Source organism: Sturnira hondurensis, unplaced genomic scaffold (genome assembly GCF_014824575.4).
Source record: "Sturnira hondurensis isolate 20B ecotype Veracruz unplaced genomic scaffold, ASM1482457v3 Scaffold0023817, whole genome shotgun sequence".
NCBI classification, from domain to species: domain Eukaryota; kingdom Metazoa; phylum Chordata; class Mammalia; order Chiroptera; family Phyllostomidae; genus Sturnira; species Sturnira hondurensis.
This window is the reverse complement of record NW_028096448.1, coordinates 9,102,700-9,125,817: the sequence shown is the minus strand read 5'-3', so window position 1 is coordinate 9,125,817 and position 23,118 is coordinate 9,102,700. Positions and strand designations below refer to the sequence as shown.

Genomic DNA, 23,118 nt, shown 5'->3' with positions numbered 1-23,118 from the left:
ACCAAATCAACCACAAAGAACAAACGCAACCAAGAGGGGCAATATGGAAACGGTGTCATACACAGTTCTTTTCCCAGGTAGAGAGTATCTGCAAGCTAGTGAGCATTGTCTAATAAAAAGTGACAAAGGGATACGAATAGTCAGAGAAAAAGAAACAAAAATAGCTCTTACATGAGATACAAATTAAAAGACACTGAGCTACCATTTTTCATTTAACAGGTTAATAAAGATCAAGAAAGACTGACAATATACTATGTTGTCAGGGCTGTGGAGAAGGTAGCAAGCTCATCCACTGCTGTTGGAAGTATAAATTACTAAAATCTTTATGAAAAACAATTTGACAATATCTATAAAATAATAAACTTATAGGCCCTGGCTGAAGAGTTCACTTGGTTAGAGCATCGTTTCGACATGCCAAGGTTGTAAATTCAATCCCCAGTCAGGGCACATACAAAAATCAACCGATGAATGCATAAATAAGTGGAACAACAAATAGATGCTTCTCTCTCCATTACCCTCTCTCCCTAAAAAAAATTAAATATTTTCTTAATTACAAATTTATATACCTCTAATCCAGTAATTACACTATCAGGGCTTTATTCTACAAATATATTGACACATGTGCCAAATGAAACACACAAACATGGATGTGGGCATCCTTCTAGCATTGTTGGTAATAGCAAAAGACAAGAATAAAAACAAGAGGAAGGTTTGGAATAAAGCATCTGGTTAAATAAATTATCCTACAGCCACACACTAGAACACAAGATACAGAAATACAGAAATACACTTCAAAATACAGAAAAAGGAAATTTGTAGTGAACTGGTAGAAAATGATCACCAAATCATGTTTTTTTAACACTGTTCACTGTATGATTCTTTGAATCATCTGTGTTTGAAAATCATCATAATAAGTGTTGAGAGAGAAAGTTCCTGAATCACCATGATGGTCAGGCAGCTCTGGGACCACTGTTTTAGGAGAAGGGAAGGCTTCTTCTGACGACTTCCCAAGGAGCAGCTGCCCTGCAGCCCTCCTTGTACCCCGAAATCATACTATTAAATGAAAGCGGTATAAAACCACGTGCATATATGCTAGCTTTAATGTATTAGGAGGAGGCAAAATAAATGTGTATGTGTGTGTAACTGTATATGTACATTTTTCTTATAAATCAATATCCTTCTTTATAGAGAGAAAAAGAAATTATAATACTAGGTTTCTTCGGAAAGACTTAGTCATTTTAGACAGATGGACAAGGTCTAATTACCTTACACCTCTTGTAACTTTTCAATTTTATGACATGCGAATGAATTATCCACTGGAGAAAAAATTTTTAATATTCTTAGTTATACCAAAAACATGACAAGCCCTGGCTGGTGTAGTTCTGTGGATTGAGCACTGGCCTACAAACAGAAGGGTCGCCAGTTGGATTCCCAGTCAGGGCACGTGCCTGGGTTGTGGGCCAGCTCCCCATTTGGGGGCCTGCAAATGGTGGCCAATTGGTGTTTCTCTAGCACATCTATTTTTTTCTACCTTTTCTTCTCTCCTCCTTCCCCTCTCTCTAAAAATAAACAAATAAAATCTTTTTTAAAGGGCATGACAGTAATAGTAAACACCAGAATCTTGGTTTCAAACAGTATTCATTTTGAACTGAAATACATAACAAATGTATTGTCCTAGGTCACTTTCCAAAATATAAGAATAAAAGAACAGCCTCCTGAAACTGATACTGAAACTTTAAAAGTCTTTAATCTGCTCTCACTGACACTATTAGAATATCTCCTACATCCAGAGAGGTAGCAGGCACAATCGACTGTCCATTACCTTTGCTAGCCTAGATTATCAAGAAGCAATGCATAGTTTGCCTAAAATCTTTCTCTAAAGTAAGATGATGAAACAGTCACAACTGAAAGAAATTATTTGGTGGTAGGGAGATGTGAACTCACTCACTATTTCTGGCCAGAAAAAAATCAACAAAAGCAAAAGGCAATCAAGTGGCTGAAAGAAGGTAACTTACAGCAGAGAATTCTGGGAAAATTCCACAGAAGCAAGAAAGATGAGTCCATAGTTACTGATGATAAAGGTGTATAAAATTAATATTACACACATATAAATTTAAGAATATGCTACTAATATGAAAATATGGCCCTGACTGGTGTGGTTCAGTGGGCTGAACATCATCCTGCAAACCAAAAGACTGCAGGTTCAATTTCCAGTCAGAGCACATAACTGGGCTGTGGGCCAGGTCCCTGGTTGGAGACATGCAAGAGGCAATCAATCAATGCTTCTCTCTCGCACATCGATGTTTCTCTCCCTCTTTTCCTCCCTCCCTTCTCCTCTCTCTAAAAATAAATAAGTAAAATCTTAAAAATAAAAAACAATAATATGAACATGTGAACTGCTGAATACACTTCTTTAGGTATAGTTGATGCATATATGGATTTGTAAACACACGCTAAAGTTAACTGCTATCACGCAATTTTAGTGTACCACTGTCAAGGGAACTACAAAAAGTAAAGTAAAAAGACAAATAGAAAATATAAAAGCTAAAAGGCATAGAGGACTAGTCCAAAAAACTACACATAAAACAGAACTGCCAAAAATAAACGTATGGAAATTTAAAAAAAATAAAACAGAAAAAACATCCTAGAGCTAAAACATGAGCCTTCTAACTGATAATCCCTAGAGTACTAAGCATGATAACTGAAAATTCATGCACACACATAAATAATTACTTCCTGGTATTCCAATTGAGGCTAAAGATTTTCTAAAAAGGAAAATAAGAAAAGATACATACAAAGAGGAAAAAACAGACTGACATAAGATCTCTTATCTGTTAGACTGAATTCTGAAGAAAAAGAATGACTCCAAAATCTAGGAAAATTATTTTTCATCTAAAAAAGTATAATCATTTAACAAGAATGAAACATTTTCAGTCATGCACAAGCAGATATACTATCATTACCACAGGCTTTTTCTTACAAAATTATTAAAGACAGATCCTAAGCCAATGTTGAATTTCGTTGCTGTATATCCCTATTTTTTATATTGTGTTAATTTTTGTTTTTATCATCTAGATTAGATTTACTCACAGAAGGTATGTTGGGAACTTCCCTGCCTGGTTTCAGAAGCTGTAACCCGCCCCCCCCCTCCCATGGCTAAGGCTCAGTGAGTGACCTTTGGACCATAAGCCACTAAGGAGACAAAGCTTATCTCCCTGGCAGGGGCACAGCTTCTGCCCCCTTTACCTCACCCTGCCTGGCCTCAAGCTCGACCAGTTAGCCAATGATGAGTAAGATTCCTCAAGAGAGGGATGACCTAAGACAGGCACAGTCACACGGGAGCCCTCAGGGAAAGACTTGGGGGGCTATAGAAAAAGGTGATAATGGACCTTGGCCCCTTGGCTTTGACACAGCCTGAGTCCTCATTCTGTCTGCAAGAAGTCTCCTAATCTCTTGGCTGCCTGACTTAAGCCTGAAATAATGCCTCAAGCCTGAAACAATGCTGGAGGTGGGTGCAGCCCTGTGCTGCAAAGGGCAGGTTCCCTAGAGCAATCAGGCCTATGAAAGAATGCATAAAATCCTGTGAAACCTGCTTTTTTAATACCCTCAATTTAAATGATAAGGGTCCAAGCAGGAAGTGAGTTTGTTCCCCAAAGTTTCATGGCCCCCTAACTATCTGACCCTGACTCAGAACAAGACCTCAGAGGTCTTTGAATGTTATCTATTGTTTAATAATTCTGCCTGACAATGACTGATGAGCTTTCCATATACGGCCTATATCCCTATGCAAAGTAAGCCAATAAAAGCTTGTCAAGGCAAAGGTTGCATGCTCTCCCCTTGAGAGAGTGGCTGAGCCATCCCTTTCCTCCACAGGACTCAGTACTCCATTTGAATTTGTCTCGTCTCATCCACAACACCACAGACACTGCAGGCCGGTGTCTGCTTCAAAGGAAGAAATTTTAAAAAGGAGGGAAAGAGAGAGGGAAGGAAAAGCCTGACCTGAAGGTCAGTTATCGGTCCTATGAGTTTGGGCATAAATAGGACCCCAGATCAAAACACAACCATATGCAATTTCAAACTCAAAACTATTTCTTTTTAATGAAAGTGTTCTGGGGGGAGAGGGGTAGATGGAGATTTTTTAAAAGTATACAGGGATAAATGGTGAAGGAAAAATAAAATAAAAATAATAAAGTAAAGTAAAATAAAATAAAAGTTTTGCAAGAGCCCAGGTAGAGACAGAAAGAGTGACCGCACACACACTCACTGCCACACACACAGACGGGGGCTTGCTGGACAATTCAGTGTTCCCCCCACTACCAGCAATTCTGATATAACCCCATGCATGCAATGCAGAACTTTATGTCGCTACACAGATAAAGTCTTAGGCATGAGAAAGAATCATTTGTAAATGTCTAATAATTTTAAGACTTATTTTATTAGTACAAAATGATCACAAAATCAAGCTATAATAAGTCATTCTTGTAAAGGTTTTGCCTCATTTTGAAAACAAGTTTTTCAACTCTTATGCTAGCTGCAATCACAAACCAGACACACCAGTGGTTTGATAGCATTAAAAACAAAGCATATTGTGTGAATGTTTTTGAATAACTTAATTATGTGTTATTTATTTTGTATAACATATTACCCTTGCTAAGAGGAGATAAAGACACTAAACAAGTATTACCATGTTCTTTCCTGATTTGGTTTCCCAAGGTAGCACTAGCCCCAACTGTTTGACTAAACCAGTTGTAAAGTACTTGACTGCAGGCAACTTCAGACACATTCTCATTTTACTCCATGCTCACAAAGTAAAAAATAACTGGCTTCCTCTCTCCTGGTTTCAATCATAGTTTTCACAGATGGTGCTATTAAATGAGGAAGGTATGTTACTGAATATAACTAATGACTACCCATATGCCAGCACCAAAGTAGTGTTCATATCAAGGACATAACACACTAGATTTTATTCACTCATTTCTGGAGAGAAGAGAACATAATACAATGCAGTTACACAAAATGATACTAACTTGGAACCAAGAACAACCCTGAAAAGTAGAAGCAGCTCTTCAATTTCTCAAAATTTTCAATTTCCTAAAGTACACAGAGTATACCACAGAAGACAAATTTACACAAAGTGCCAACTTTTCTCTCACAATTAGTCAAAAAGAATTACTTTTATTAGTTCAAGAACTTTCTCAACTCTGGCCACATGCCTTAGACATTAGTGAAGTAATAATATTGCTTATATGGACACTCAACTTTCCTCAGTAAACTTCTGTGTCCAAATGATGATATAACAGAATCTACAACACACATGTTCCTTTACTTCAGGAACAACAGAACACATTCAGATTTAAAGTACTGTGAGCTACCTCAATACACCATTACTTAACATTCTTAGCTAAACAGGCATAAACAAAACAAAAATACACATAGGTATTAAATGTGTTCAATTCTACGTTATTCTTCCAACCACCTCCTCCCAAGAAAAAGGGGCAAAATATCTATAGTCACTATCCCCTCTCCTAAAAACTCTGCTTTTTCAGTGTTATTTAAATAGCACTTTGGGATCAGATGGTTTTATTTGGGAACAGATTATTTTATTTGGGAAAGGAACTCTCTGAATCTTTCTTCTATAATTCTAAGATTATGACCCCAAATGTCATCTGATATAAAAATCTACAATAATCTATGGCTCATTTAATAAAAATGCATAATTAACTGATTAAAATATACATTTGAGAATATATAATGATTTGCCCTGGCTGATGTGGCTCAGTGAATTGAGCACCAGCCTGCAAACCAAAGGGTTGCTGGCTCGATTCCCAGTCAGGGCACACACTGGGTTGCAGGCCAGATCTCCAATTGGGGGTGCACAAGAAACAACCACACACTGATGTTTCTGTCCCTCTCTTTCTCCGTCCCTTTCCCTGTGTCTAAAAATAAATAGATAAAATCTTTCTTAAAAAAGATTATGTAACAATTTCATTAAAAACATGTATGCCATGTCAACAAAAAAATTGTGGGCATTTCAACCGAAATTATCAGTCGCAATCATGGGGAAAACACAAAACCTAGGTTGGACAGGCTACTCAGTCTATACTTCCCTTTTTCTGTTAATTTGTTGACAAGAAGAAACTGACAACCTAAGAACTACCTTCAGTTCTTCACTTTTTAGTCCTTACCTAGGAAAAGAAATCCTTATCTATTACCTTTAAGAAAAGCAACTATAAAAACACAACCAATGTGTGTGATGAGAAGGGCAACGAATACCTGACTATAAGTCAAAAGTCCAAATACAATACTTCCTTACTACTTGCTAGCAGTGACCTTAAGTAAATGTACCTAAACTCTACAGGCCTAAATATCTTCATCTTTAAAATGAGATGAATATCATGTACCTCTCAGGATTTGTCAAGAGGACAAGATGAGATAACATAAGTAAAACACCTGGCATAGAGTAAAGCCAAACAAAGAAAACCTCACTTTGTTTACAGCCAGAACACCCTTCAAATAGAGAGAGACACACGGTTTTCAATTTTCACCATAAAATGAAATAGAGTCTATGAAAAGTATCATGAAAGGTAGTTTTCTTTCCCATTTCATATCCAACTTTTCTGCAGCATTTTAAATGCAGCCTAATAAGTTTTCTAACACAGACCAAGCAGATCTTAAATCAACAAAATCACAAACACAGAAATGTATCCATAAGACGACACCATAGGAATACTGTGCTTCAAGAGGTCTTCTTTTCAATCTTCGCTTTTCTAATCCTGCATTTATTTACAAATGATCTTTGGTGCTGGGATAAACTCTACTCCCAGAATTCTCTATTACCTTCTTGAAATTCTACACATTCAGCTTCTCTGTGCACACAAATCTGCCGAGGCAGTCAGGCTGATCTTACTGCTTTCTATGTTCTACAATTGATAAAGAAAAAGTCAGGGAGACACAAATCTTAAAAACCAAATGTCTTGCCATGACTAAGGAGGAGTGACAAATTATTAAAAATAGGTGCCCATATTCAGACAGGTTTTCTTTTAACTTTCTAAATAATAAACAAAGTTTTTCTGTTTAATCTTAGCCTACTGAATGTTACATGAATATGTGGTCTCAAATACTATACTAAAAGTTTCCATCTGAAAAAAACAAAGTGCAAAATATGTGTACAACAACCATTCTCAAGACACTGAACATCACAAAATGAAGGACAGTGACTCCTGTGAAGTGTTACAAATGAGGTGGTCACACAGCTGCCTCAGCTCACTGCTCTGACAGGGCTTCCAAGAGGGTCCACAGAGTCTGTCGTGAGAAGACACATATCAACAGTTTGGGGAAACCAGGGTTTACTCTGGTTTGCACGACAGAGGACCAGAGAGAACAGAACTATAGAGCAAGAGAATGCCAGCTATCCACAGAAGGTGCTCTTCATATATTCAGCTAAGTATTGATCGGTGCAAACATGTGAGGAAACTACCAAAAATTAGGAAAGAGTGACCTCAAAAGAACAGAAGTAAAGTGCCCAGAAATCACTCAGAATGAGAATGCCTGCTCTCTCCAACCAGCTGGGAAAAATTACTTCATGATTCATGGAACATGGGGTAGAGTACATTGAAGGGTCTTGCTTCAATAGTAAACCTTGATTAAGCATCATTCCATCACGCTCAAAAGGATCAAACCACTTCCAAGTAATTTAACTGCATCCCAGAACAAAGCTCAAGAATATTTATAGCAATATAGAAGTATCTAGTATCTGACGAGATAAAATTTACATCTGGCATCCCACCAAAAATTACCAGGCATGAAAAAACTAAGGAAAATAAAAACCCATAATGAGGAGAAAAATCAGCAAATCAAAACTGACAGATATTAAAATTAGCAGACAAAAATATTAGTTATTATTATCAAAACTATATTGAATATGTTTAGAAAGTTAAGCACAGACCTGAAAGACTTTTTTTTAAACACTCAAATTGAAGCTCTGAAAATTAAACTCTCTCAGCTGCTCTGGGTTCTTTGCCTGGCAGAGTGACTAAAACCCTGATTCTTGAAAGATCTGAGTCTAATCATTCTGCCTGTTTTTGCCTGGTGTTGTATTCCATCGACCTCTACATTTGGGAATGGAAGTACTAAGAAGTACCCCAGAAAGTCCCCTGGATTCCAATTTCATCTCTGTGACTCCATTACATAACAGTAACCCAAGTTTCCCTTGGTAATCAGAACCAATCACTCTGGAAAGTAAATCAGCCTCTTTTTTGGTCTGTTGGTTCAGTGGCATAAAGATCCTAGAACAGCCAAGTGGCAGCCTCATCTGCCAATTCGATGGAGCCATTGTCGTGCTGATTCCTGTCAGAAACATTTTTGCACTGGAACTAAGATCTTCAAACCAGCAGAGCTTAATCCTCTCAGGACAGGTAGCAAAAGTTCTACAAGTGGTTATTAGGCATAATAGTGAGAAACAGCACTCTCACTTCCATTCCAAGGAAATTATTAGATATAGTAGAGAGAAAAGCTACTTCTGATGCCTGACTCCCAGAGCCATGAATTCTGACTATGGGAAAGACAGCACCACCATCTAATGCAAAGTATATGCTGCCTCCTGTAAAACAAGACCCACATCATTTCATGGTATTATCTCCTAACTGGTACAGAAATAGTATATTCAGCAATCCATTCCACCTTTCAATTAGGCCAGCCACTTTCAGGTAATAACACATGTGGCAAGACCAGTTAATTCCAGTGAGTCAATTCTATACCTTCTTTGTTGTGGAATGAATTCCAATCAGAAGCAATACAATACAGAGTGCCTTGACAGTGGATAAAATATTCTGTGAATTCACAAATGGCGATGCTGACAGAAGCATGATGGGTAGCAAAAACAAATTCACTTGTAGAATATCTGGCTATTCCAGCAAGGATAAATCTTTGCCCTCTCCATAACGGAAGAAGCCCAATGTAATCAACCACTAGCAGAAGGCTGGCTGGCTCCCTTGGAGAATAGTGCTATATCAGGGACTCAAGGCTGACCTGTGCTGTTGGCAGACCAGGCGCTCAGTAATAGCATCAGTCAGGTCCAGTTCATTAGCGAAAGTCATGTTGTTGAACCATGAACCCTCCAGTCCCGCCAAACATGGCCATTTTTTCATGGGCCCAATGAGCAAGTTCCAGGGTAGCTGGAGAAAGAAGCCAACTGACATCCACAGAGATCATTATTTTGTCCACCTCATTAGTAAGTTTCCTTTGCAGTACATGCCATTTGGTGGGCATTCAAAAAGGACAAAATCTTTTTCACTCCGTGGATATTCAGTCATCCATCACACACCTCTTTTCTAGACTTCTTGTCTACATGTTCTGTTCCTTCCAACCCTGACCATCCAGACAAACATTAGCAACTATTCATCAATCTACATAGATCTTTACCTCTGGTCATCTCCCACCCCAGAGTAGGCAACAAAACTACACTGCTCAAAGTTCTGCCCACTGGCAGGATTCTCCTCCACCACGGCTATTCATGGTCAGTCTTGAGTGGGGCTTTAGTGCTGCAGTGCCTTCTTTTGAGTGTTACCGGCATAACATGCAGACTCATTTATAAACCAGGCTCAAGTATTTTTTCTTCTTTGCTCAACTAGCCATAAGAAACTGCCAGCAAGCCATAAGCACAGATTAAAGGAAAGGAAGCAATGAAACAGAAGTTGGCATCAAAGGCGTATGAGCCACTTGCTCATATAACCTATTTATACCCTCCAGATCTGCTGGAGTTGGTCTCTTATACTACATATATTATTTCTATTTGGTAACAAAATGCTGCTGTTCATTCTTAATCTATAGTAAGTGGTTCAGACAACACCCAATTCATGAGTGGAAGTTTGGGCCACATGGCCACCTGGTATCTATCTCACAATTAGGCTAGTCTCTCTCTAGCAAGGCCCAACAGAAGCATCATTATCCGCAAAGAAGGCACAGATCTGCTACCAAATTTTTGAGGTATGCCCTGTGCTTCTCTTATTGGTGCTTTTCAGGAGAAAATAATAGGAAGAAAAAGGAAATTGAAAGGAGGGAGGAAAAATAGTAGACTACAACCTTTGCTCACAATATCCTCCTTGTTTCTAATCACGGTGGGAGCAAATAGATACCACTCCCTAAATCTACACCCTTCTGAGATGTAATCAGTATGACAGGACTACAATCCCCATCACGAAAGGAGATCTAGAAAAAAGATTAAGAGTGAGTTTTTCTTTCTTGCCTTGAGAAACTGGATGTTCAAATTAGAAAAGGAAACAGCAAACATGATTAAAAGGAATTAAGAGGTCAAGATGAGTACAAAGAATAAAGTGCCTCACTGCTCCAAATCCAGCCCAAGTCACTCCCATCCCAAGGAAATGAGAACAAGCATGTGAAGCTGATGAATCTATCAGTAATCTCTGAGGAATCATGGAGAAAAGAAATAAGGAAAAGACAAGAGGTAGGCAAGTATTCCAATTTTCCAAGCCAAAGTAAATAGGGTAACTTGTCTATATACCATCAGTCTGAAAAGACTGTAACTATAAGATTTTAAAGATGGTTTGAAACCACTTCAGAAAGAAGTCACTGCCCAGTAGGGGAAAGTCTGAAATCCTGATGACCAAACACTCTCAAGCTAAACTCATTCCTTCCTTTCTACGGGTTGGTAGACCTTCCTGAATAAACTCTACCATGTGAAGGAGTCTACCCTCTTGGAAGCTGTAGTGAGATACAATTAATTAACATCCATACTATAATTAGAAAGAAAAAAAATCTAAAGAAAAATAGTTAAAATTCAGTGATCACTGGATGTTAGAGCTGAAAGCAGCATTGGATTTGTTCAAAAACTTTTCTTTATATGCTAACATAGCCATACAATGGGAAGCAGAGTGGCATATGATAGCTCAAATCTGTACTCCCACACTCAGTAGGCAGGTATCTTTAGCAAACTACTTCATCTCTTTAAAACACAGTTTTCGCATTCAAAAAAATAGTATTAATAGTGCTACCTACTTCATAAGTCTCTTTTGAGGATTACATGTAATTAGATGAAAAGCACTTTGCACAGCACCTCTTACACAGCAAGCCCTCCATGTCACATTAGCCACTGTCACTAACTATCAGCAGCCCCGGTCTTAAGCAGAACTGGGAGATAAACTTTCGCATTACGTCTTCCAACCTCCTTTCTCAATCACATCTAACCATACAGTAACCCAATACTAATTCCGTGTAACCAAACACATGAAAGGAGAATAGTAAAGAAAACAGTGCTGGAATGAATAAACGAAATCTGGACTCCACACTACCACTAATTAGTTCAATAACTCGGGACACATCCCCCATTCTCTAAGGACCTCAGTTCTCGTAGCTGTAAGACACGCTTGAGATCAAGGCTGTCATGAGTTCTTCACTCCATCACAATTCTATAATGCAGTCACCTCGTGCTAAACTGCTTACAGTTTTGTGTTACTGGTACACCTATCTAGATCCTCCCAGATGTTTGCTTCTGTCATCATCATCATCTCATTCCTCCCTATCAACTAGCAGCTCACCAGCAGAGGAGACGCTTCGAGTACTGATCTCCTCTTCTCCAAGGAAAAATTTAATCAATTGTTTATTTTATTCCTTCCATTCACTAAACTCAAAACTTCAATCACCATTTAACATTCTCCCCATTTTTTAACAAAAAACACTTTTGTTAAAACTTAATAAAAACCTGTTATCCTCAAATATTAACTTATCTAGAAGAAAAAAATAAGAATCATTATGATCTTCATTAGATGGACCCCAAGTAGTGCTGTCCCCAAGTGATCAATGACAGTGGATTAATCTACATTAACTCGAAATTAAACAAGTTGTCACCATCCGCATTTAATTGTTTCCACTCATTCTCAAAGGTTCTGAGTCTTTTATAATCGTGTGCAAAGTATTCATCAATAACACTGATTTTCTCAGTAATCTGACTTAAGTATGGACCAAAGGGAGAGTCAGGCAGGAAAAAGACTAAAGACTTACCAATACTACCCAAGGGAAGCTGCCAGCTCCCTCAGGGGCCCGGGATCAATCTAAGAACACACTGTCAATCAGTCAGCACACCACAAAATTTGGAAACGAAAAACACACCAAGTTTCAAAGAGGTGTGTCTCACTTTATACAGTATAACATGCATCCTAATCTAATATTGTACCTAAAGTGGATTTTACAAATCGAATACTTTGAATACACTAAGGGTGCTACCTAGCTAGAAGTAATTTATAAATAGTTACAAAAATTAATAAGTACTACCAAATGTTATATATACACATTCAAGATTTTTCATACTGCATTAAATTTGCATAAGGCAATCAAAATTTTATAGATAAAAGTATCTTGAGCATTATTTAATTACCATCTTATTAAAAACTTATTTTCAAAGGCTTAGAGACTACTCTTAATAAAAAGAAAATAATGAATAAAAATTGTATTATTTAACAACTGATATTTGTTCAGTCACCACCTCAAAAGTAGTATCATACTGAGGTCCTAAAAAAAATAGTGACTTCAGTGAAAATGGCAGAACTGAACCGTTCAAGTAGAGGCCCCATTCAACTGCCTTCCACACTTAACCAATATATTTACAGTAGGTTTAACCACAGATGGAAAAGGTAAAACAAGAGTGTGATTTTCCTCTGCCTTTGCAAATCGGAGGCAAGCTCTGTTCTAAAAAGTAATCAACCTTTGTAAATAGCCAGGAACTTCACCTGAAAAGGTGATTTATTTCAGCTCACCACCCCAGTAAACCTTTACATATGCACACACCCACACAATATTTAAAAAAATAAATCACCTTCTCCAAACCACATACCAAAAAACACCAAATGATTGGGAAGTTGCCTGTTAATGCTAGAAATAAAGCAAGAGCCAACAAAGTGAATAAAATTAGTGTAAATTCTTTCAAAATTATTAAACAAATCACAAGCCAGTCCCCCTCCTGAGTGATATCCCTTCCAAGAATGAGATTATGCAGGGGATTTGATACAGCACAGCTGCTAGGATTTGAAACATGCAATCCACTGTCTCCAGTACGCAAAGGCAAACTGTCAGGCATGTTCTGACATTCTGACATGATAACACAGCTAATTTCAAGAAAAGATTATCAGTATACCAAATGTGCTTAGTTTTTATCATGACAGTCAGAGTCGCAAATGCTACTTAAGGAGTTAACATCTTATTCACTATACATAACTTGAGCTATCAAGACCAATTTTATGCAAAATGTTCATCAACTGTAAACAGAGTTGGGTTAATAATCATAGGTCTAGATTCAATATGCAAATTAGACTTAAATACCTAAGACAGAGTTAGCCTGAGAACATTGCCTGTCACAGCACCTTTTTATTTGGTACACACTGTAATCTTCCATATCCACAGCATTTGAACTCTTAACAATATACAAAGCCAAATGAGCCATGTCATTATGCAAATTTTACCAAAAACTCCTTTGAGAAACAGAAATAAAAAATACAGGTGGTGATAGTTATATAAAGCACCCAGTGTTTGCGTGAGTAAGTTTGCATAGGACAGGTCAAACAGAAACAGTCCCAGAAAAGTAGGTCTCCTCCAGGAACTTTCTCTTCTGAAGACGAGACAAATAGGTACAGTCAACGTGAACCAACAGGGGAGGGCCAGGGCATATAACTGATGAACTAATTTCCAACTATAAAAATACTGTGACTGTGTTCCTTCCAAGTTGTTATCTAACACCTAGATACTTACTATCTATACTACCTTATGTCTCTGCATTTCTACTTTTTAAAAATATCATAAGGGAAAGAAAAATAAAGATTTGTATTTGTTTGCATTTTCATGAACTATGAGAGGATACAAAAGAAACTATTTTTTTTAACCTAGGAGTCTATGAGATCTGAGCAAATAAGGAATTCTGACAGAAACAAACATTTGCCTTAAATCTTTTGATATATTAGGTATCTCAAACCATGTAAGGATATAACTCATTCTAAAAATTAAATATAATAATGTGACAATATGACACAGTAGCAGAAAATATTAACTGCGGAAGTTAAAGATGGAATTTTAACATTCCGAGAGGCTGAAATCAAATTTAGGAAGACTAAAAAGCATTAAAGATATTTTATAGTTACAGTTTTGTAATTAAATAAACTCATTTAAGTTCTTTTGATATATATAAAACACCCAGAGAATGAAGCAGAAATGCAAATATTTACATATAAGAAAAATAAATGTCTCTTTTCATCTTCCTAAGGCGGAAACCTTATAGCATGTAGTAAATATATTTTAATTATTTTTTCTCAGTACTAAAGACTAATTAAGAGCTGATAAAATTAGCTATTTGAAATGTTTAATTTGGTTCATTTCATATGCGTACTTCAATAAACACAACAGTCCTTTCTCAGGAGGCCATGGTTGATGAATTTAAAGCAGGTGTCTATGCCCAGGGCAGAAGGTCATGTCATTAATGACCTGCTTTAGCAAGACGTATCAGACACAGAGCACCTGCCATACTACATGTAAAAGCTCAGCTGTATTCTCTTCAAAAATGGCTGTAACCTATTTTTTGGTTATCACCATGCAGCCCTCAAAATCAGTATTAAGCTCAGTGAGCTGGGGTTTAGGTTTTGAAATAATTTTGCCTTCTAGGGTAAAGAAAATCAGTATGTGAAATTAGCAAAAGCAAATTTTGACACAAAACTAGCCCACACTACAGCCCTTCTTCCTAGATTCCAAAGTATCCAATGCTTTTTACAGCTATTACCATCACAAATAGAAGAATTCAAGGGAATGCAACTTCATCTAACAGTGCCTCTGAAACTCTTTTAATCATATGCCTTTGCGCCTTCTTGTGGCCCCCACGCCATCACTCCGAAATAAAAGGACTGCACTCCTGTGTCTGCACTGTAATTCCAGCCTCTGTAGCAACTCACAACACATACTAGTGAACAGAGGGGGGAACAACAGATAGAAGATAGGGAGGGAGAGAATGTTGCCTTAACACTCACATCCATTTTTAACACTCAGGGGTGGAAACTTAATGATCCCCATCACATTTCTCTCACAGGCTGCAATTAAGAGGCACTTACTTCAGTCATGTCTAAAGCCCTGAATTCCAAGAGAGTTCCCTCCTTTTAGAAACTCTTTAGATATCCATCTAGCAGTACAGAGTTTATTATTGTATTAAATTAAGGAAAAAGTATGGGTATCACAGGATGTTCAAGAAGAAAAAAGTGTAAGAACTACAACTACTATGACAAAAAATTAAGGTGCTCTCCTTTGTCCATCATAGGCCACTTGCATTTCCCATCTCCAATCCTCACTACAACTTCATTAGGTACAGCGTAACATTATCTTCAGTTTAAAAAGGAAAAACTCAGACTCAAAGTAAAGCAAGCTGAGAGAATCCCATAATTATTAAATGACAAAGCAAGAATTTAAACATAGAGCTACTCCCTGATACTAATAAAACAATAATGTACTAACAGTAGTAGCAGCTACCTACTACAATTGCAGTTTCTTCTCCTGACACTTCTCAATGTCTTAAATATTTTAAATTCATTTGTTAGTCATAACAAACACATGTAACAGACAGGTACTGTTATCCTATTTTACAGATGGGAAAACTGGGTACAGGGAAGTTAAACAACTTAAGGTCACACAGCAAGTAAGGAAGTGGCTCTTGAACTTAGGCAGCCTAGTGCCAACACACATTCTTACCTCCTTTTTTTCCTGTACCACCTCTTTAAAGCCTAAAATAAAGCAATGCAATTCTAAAGTCAGTAGACTGCATCCTTAATATTTCACCCAAATAACAGAAAAACTACCTAATAAAATAAGAAAGCATTTTTCACAGTATATTTTTTTCTGAAATTCAATCTCACTAATGTGAATTACGAGGCCCTCCACTTTCCTAAGTAACTGAGAAGCAAGTGATGAATAATTTCCTAATCAAACAAGAAGCACTATATGATCCTGAATGTTCAATGAGAATACTCACTGAAAGAAACTTGAGAAACAATCATTATTAATTACAGAATTAAAGAAACAAAAACTCTATTACAAAGTTAAGCCTTCAATTTCATTGGCTTTCAGTAAGAGTATCAATTACATCTAAAATCAAATAGGAAGCAATCTGAAACTACTCCTTAGATCATGTGTGTACAAAGGAGAAAACAGAAGCAAACCTTCACCGAATTAAAAGTCCAACATAAATATGCAAGATATAATGATACATATATTTCAATGGCCTTATTTAATGCTACATAGCCTGAAAATTCATAATCTGTGAAACTGATCACAAAATGCAAATTTCTCATCATAGCAGAGCAGATATTCATAGAGACAAAAAGACTACCAGTAATTTCACAGAGGGCTACCTGAATGAATAAAAAGATACCTTTTTGTAGTGACACGTTTAAATATTATTGCTTGGACCAAGGCTTTGATTCATGTAAAACCACAAAGAAAATCCCACATTGTAAGATTTCAAAATTTTTATTTCATAAAACAAGTACAGAACCCTACAAAACAAAAATGGATAAATAATAGCTAAACTAGACTCAACACATACTGATTAACTTGAGCTTTCCAGTCTAGTCAAAAAAAATAACCACTTATTCTTAGGACCAAGATATCTACAACAGAAGTAGCAATAAAATGCAAAATAGATCAAAATACACACTTTAAAGAAATCTCTTCCTACCCCAAGCACCTATCTACTTTAGTAGAGGAGGAGAGTTGGAAAACAATAAACAAATTTAATCAAAGTATAATTTTACTAATTCTGCCTCCAAATTTTTGAAAGAATGCCAAGGAGACCTAAGCAAAAGGGGGAAATTTTTTTTTTAATAAAAACCCACCTCAGAGCCATGGAAAGTAGGAGGGCTAGAGCAAAAAACTGAAATGGAAAGAAAACTTCAAAGAGATTCTGTAATCGAAGATGCCTTATTCTTGACTGCCTCATCTCAGAGATTAAAGAAGATTTTTAAAGGTGTTCATGGACATAGAGATCAAACATTTACAAATCTTTACAATTTTACAAGTCCTAAATTCAAAGGTGGGCTCAAAGAAACAAAAGTAACATAGGCAGCTAGGAGGAAAGATGAATTTTCCTGGGTGAGGAGCGATGTAGAAGGAAGCTTTGAAGAGTACACTCTGGGGATCGTAGAAAATAAAGAGGCTTTTTGAATAGCCCATTCATCAGCCAGAATACCTAAATGATAGCATCACAAAATGCTATCAAAAGGGAACTAAGGCACAGCTTCAACATATTTCTACTGGGCTTTAACAAGTATTAAATTCATCAAATATTCATATAGTCTCTATCTGTAGTAGCCCAAGATTATCTTATAAACCTAGTTATGCTTCTTTTTTTAAATGAAAATCTCAACATAGCAGATTTATAATTTTTGAAAGTGTGTGGACAATTAATGAATTTTAATTGTCTCAGCTTCCTATATAATTCCCATCCCATAATGAGAAAAAGAGGAAGGAAATGGGCAAGAAAATACATTCCTATCATCACCAGCATGGAAAACAACAACTGCCAGGAAGTGTGGCCACACAGGTGCTCACGGAACCAAGGACAACATTTCTCTTAGTATAATCTTTACACACCAACCTCTTAATTATTAAATAATTAAATAGACCATTTAAAATGCAGCAGAAGTAAAGCTGAACTTGAAGAACTTTTCACTATTTTATCTCCAATCAGTAGATACCACAATATTATCCTATACCCTGAGAACTCTAACAGAAGTGAGAGCATCTTATAAATCTTATTCATCTTCATATCACCAAGGCCCAGCATAGTGTCCACCACATAACAGAACTCATATACTCATTTTGGTCACCTAAATGTAACAACTATTTAAAACAAGATAAACTAAAATAGAAATTAGACCATAATTTTAATCTCTCTACTAAAATTAAACAAATTTATCTGTATTCTTTGAGGCCTAATTCAAACTTCATTTTCTCTATGTATCCTTCCCAAGTCCTGGTGCTGAAATCATTATTAATTTTTTTGTAACTACAAGAAATCTTCATTCATATGCCAACAAGGGTTTATCACCTTGACTCCAGTTACTATTCATTAACTAAATATTCACTGAGTGCCTATTATAGGCTGGCAACTGTTCTAGGCACTGGGTGACAAAACAGTATCACAGCATGAGGCACCTGCTCTCAAGAGAACTTACCTTTGAGCGGGGAAGAAACAGATCAGGAACAAATAAACACATCAGGTGGTCATCATTAGGTCATTACTCAAAGAAAATAAAGAAGGTTAGAGACAGAGAGTGAAGGAAGGGTGGTATTTTATAGAGTGATCAGGGAAGGACTCTCTGACAAGGTAATATTTGAGTAAAGACCTGTAATGGGGGATCACAAGTGCATACCTCGAAGGACATTCCAGGCAGAAAGAACAGCAAGTGTGAACACCAGCTTGGTTTATTCAAAGAACAGCAAGAATGTTACGGTGAAAATGGTAGAAGTAGATGAAGTCAGAGAGGTAAGAAGTCATGATAAAAATCCTCATCTAACCCTCACAAGTCACAATATAAAAACTTTGGCTTTCATTCATGTGGCTATTTACATATAAATTTAAAAAAATAAAATTCAGTTCCTCAGTAGCATTAACCACATTTCAAGTGTTTAATAGCCACATATGACCAATGGCTATCATATTACACAGTGCAAAACAGAATATTTCCAACATGGCACAAAGTTCTGTTGGACAGCATTATGAAATCTGAGCACAAGAGTGACATAATCTGGCTTAAAGATTCAAAAAACTCCTGACTGCTGTGTGGAAAACAAACTGGGGGGGCGGGGGCAGAGAAGCAGAGATAAATCAGACACCTATTATAATCTAGGCAAGAAGATGAGGTTGGCTTAGACTAAGGTGGTTGCCTAAGTAGAAGTGTTAAGAAATGGTGGGACTGCCCTGGCTGGTCTGGCTCACTGTACTGAGCGCTGGTCTGCAAACCATGCCTGGGTTGCAAGCCAGGTCCCCAGGAGGGTGTGCTGAGAGGCAACCACACACTGTTGTTTCTCTCCCTTTCTCCCTCCCTTCCCCTCTGTATAAAAATAAACAAAAAACGTTTTTTAAAAATTTAAATATCCAAATTCAGATTATATATGGGCAGAGAGTCCAGGGCTCAAAGGAAAGGTTAGATTTGAAAATATATATTCGGAAAGTGTGAACATACAAAGAGTACTTAAGGGCTGTGATGTTCCATAAAGTCCCAAATGAGAGAATATAGGTGGAGAAGAAAAACAAAGTGGTACCTGGGGAGCACTTTCATGAGGAGGAACAAGCAAAGGTGATGGAAGGAACAGTCAGAGAAATCAGAAGAGAACAATAACCAGGAGGGAATGGTGTCTAGGAAGCCCAGTGAACGTATTTCAAGAATGATCAGCTTTGTCAAATACTGACAGAAAAAAAAAAGAACACAGAAGTGACAGTTGCATTTGGCCATACAGGGGTCACTGGTGAATCTGACAAGAGCATTTTAAGTAAAGGAGCTTGTCTGGAGTAAACTGAAGACAGAAGGGCAAGCAACAGGTATAAACAACTATTGAAAAAGAATTTTGCAGGACTTCCGCCAAGATGGAGGCATAGGTGGAAACACTGTGCCTTCTCCCACAACCAAGTTTGAATACAACAAAGGTTTGGAGAAACAAAGACACAACCAAAGGACAGAAAATTGAATTATACGGAAGTCCGACTACATCTAACCGGTCAACAGGACGGTAAGAGGGGCAGAGCCAGCAGCGAGCAGGGTCGGGCAGGACAGGGCCCCCGACCCAGGCGCGCAGGCAGATGAGAACCAGCTGGAGTGCAGGGCAGACCGCGGGCGCATATTCGCGCACAGTGAGACAGACCACACAGGCCCCAGGGGGCGAGGGCTGACGGCGGTGGCACACTCGCGAGCAGTGGGACAAAACGCGTGGGCCAGGTGAGGGCAGCAACTGCGGCACCGGTGAGGGCCGTGGCGGCAGGCGGCGGACAGGACGCCAGAGTCCCTCTTTGACCCCGCCCCCACATACAGCGTCACAACCCAGCGACTTAGTTGCCCTGCTCTAGTGAACATTTTAGGGCTCTGATCCTGCCATGGAACAGGCACGAACAACCCGAAAGATGGCACAAGAAGAACTCAAAGTCCCAGAGCCAATAACTCTAAGCGACCAAGAAATTGCCAGCCTCTCAGAAGCACAATTCAGGACACTATTTATCAGGATGCTCACAGAACTGGTAGATTATAGTCACAAATTAGAGGAACAAAGTCACAAATTAGAGGAATATATGAAGGCTAAACTAATTGAAATGAAGGGAGATGCACAGGAAACCAATAGTGATGGAAAGGAAACTGGGACTCAAATCAATGGAATGGACCAGAAGGAAGAACAAAACATCCCACCAGAAAGGAATGAAGAAATGAGAATTCAAAAAAATGAGGAGAGGCTTAGGAACCTCCAGGACATCTTTAAACGTTCCAACATCCGAATTATAGGGGTACCAGAAGGGGGAAAGAAACAGCCACGAGTGGAAAACTTATTTGAACAAATAATAAAGGAGAACTTCCCCAGTCTGGCAAAGGAAATAGACTTCCAGGAAATCCAGGAAGCTCAGAGAGTGCCAAAGAAGTTGGACCCAAGAAGGAACACACCAAGGCACATCATAATTACATTAGCCAAGACCAAAATGAAGGAGAGAATCCTAGAAGCAGCAAGGGATAAGGGGACAGTCACCTACAAAGGAGTACCCATCAGACTGTCAGTGGATTTCTCAAAAGAGACCTTACAGGCAAGAAGGGGCTGGAAAGAAGTATTCCAAGTCATGAAATCCAAAGACCTACAGCCAAGATTGCTTTATCCAGCAAAACTTTCATTTAGAATGGAAGGACAGATAAAGTGCTTCTCAGATAAGGTCAAGTTCAAGGAGTTCATCATTACCAAGCCCTTATTATATGAAATGCTAAAGGGACTTATATAAGAAAAAGAAGATGAAAAATATGAACAGTGAAAGGACAGCAAACACACAGCTATTAACAACCACCCCTAAAACAAAAGCAAACCAAGAGGACAGCTAGATCAGGAGTGGAATCATAGAAATGAAGAACACATGGAGGGTTAGAAACAGGGGGGTGGGAGGGGGAGAAGGGGGGAGAAGGCACAGAAAATAGCATAGATGGTAGGTAGAAAATAGATAGGGGGGAGGGCGAGAATAGTGGGGGAAATATAGAATCCAAAGAACTTGAGACACGTGATTATAAACTAAGGGGGGCAGAATGGTGGGGGAGGAAGGGTGCGGGTGGAAGGGAATGAAGGGGGGAATAGAACAACTGTAATGGTATAATCAATAAAATATATTTTAAAAAAAAAAGAATTTTGCTACAAAGGAAGAAAGAAATGGTATAGTTGGAGAGAAATATGATATCCAGGAGGGAGTTTATTTTACAATAGATTATATCATAGGATGTTTGATGATAGGAATGATCCAGTAAAGCAGGGAAATAATCCAGCAGAAAGTAAAAACTGCAGGAGCAATGTCCTTGAGCAGGTGAGAGGGGATAAGTGTACCAGCGACAGAGGTGTCCTCAAATGCGGGCATAGACCATTCAATGAGTGCAACAGAGGGACCACTGAGCACGTGCAGGAGGCAATATTCATGCAGACTGGTAGATCTGGCGTTGGGGATGTGCAGACATTCTCTTCTGCTGGTTCTGAATAGCTTTATGCTTCACACTAGATTGACTGCTTTTCGTCATCTTTATTCCCCTCATACGAGCAAGCTGGCACGCATTAAATTATTCAAGAGTTCTACTGAACAAATACATTCTTAGAACCACCTAACCACCAAGTGACCTGAGCTTCAGCCTTAACTTGTGCAGGACTCAGCACTCAGCTCTGCACTGTCAACACTCGACACTTCACAGGAGAAAAGGTATCACAGCAATCGCCAGCTGCAGGCCACCCCACAGCTCCCCCCACCCCCCACGAGGTGCTACTACAGCTCTGGGATGGGGGTGGGAGGTTTGTGTCCCTTTCCAGCCTGCATGTGCAGACAGTCCTTAAATGACAACCATGGTATCCCCTTTTTCTGACTGACCCCCTCAGACACTGCTCTCTATTTACTGAGAACATAACAAATGGTTCCATTCTTTCTTAGAAGATAACTACCTGAGTGCCTTACCCCCACCCACTGTGAGCAAATCCCACTCCTGTGTGGCATTTCCCTCCTAACCTCCTAGATTTATACACACTACAGACCCCTATTTACAGAAAGCCTTTAGAAATTATATAGATTCTTAAAGTAAGAATGAGATTAGAAGCTAAATATATAAAATGTAATTCAATTTCCTGAGCCCCTTTAGAAGAGTAAGGATATTGAAAACAAATCAAATGTGAAATATGAGCAGTAACATTAGGGGAAAAAGTCAGCCAACAGAACACTGCCAACATTAGTGATGTTCATTAAAGAGGCAAAGTCATATTCTCTAATCTGAAATACATCTGGGCTGTTTCTTATACTTACTTTCCTAGCTTGAAGTAGTTATTTTTCATAAAATAAATTCAGGCTTATTAAATCTGTTAAAACTTGACAAAGACAAAAAATAGCCTTAGTATCTCAAAAATTCTGTGAGTAGCTAAAATTGTCAAGAGAAATCATTCTCTTCAACAAGCAAGCTGAATCTAAATGGAGAGGGGGGAGCTCTTACTAACAAAAGTGTCTGATTAGATAAGATAATGCAATACATCTATTATATCTTAACAATACCATTCATACCACTATAGCTAAGACTCACCATTTCCATTATAAAAACCTGTTTTTCAACTCTGCCACCTGCCAACCATTTAAGAAAAAATTGTTCCCCAGAGCATTCAACTCAAGTGTTGATCCTGGAAACATTCTGCCTCTCCCACAAATGTTTTGTTCTTTAGATTATCATGCAAATATTTTAAGTGTATTTTGTCTCTCCACATTGCACATGTCTGATTTCAAATATTAAAGTTCTAATCTGCTAAGAACATACAACATTCATTCCAGAAACACATCAATGTGTACTGGAGGTCAATTTGGTAGAATCCTAAACATTAGAA

The 23,118-nt window shown here is 38.0% G+C and overlaps 1 protein-coding gene and 1 long non-coding RNA gene across 5 annotated transcripts in view; both read right to left on the bottom strand.

Moving 5' to 3' along the window:
- CDKAL1 (CDKAL1 threonylcarbamoyladenosine tRNA methylthiotransferase) overlaps positions 1-23,118 on the bottom strand; it is a 665,826-nt gene that overhangs the window by 586,590 nt on the left and 56,118 nt on the right. The window lies entirely within an intron of this gene.
- On the bottom strand, positions 3,876-21,908 carry LOC118981244 (uncharacterized). The gene is made up of 2 exons (XR_005065306.1): positions 21,872-21,908; positions 3,876-3,942 (listed from the first exon to the last, which is right to left on the bottom strand). It is a non-coding gene; the product is annotated as an uncharacterized LOC118981244 (long non-coding RNA).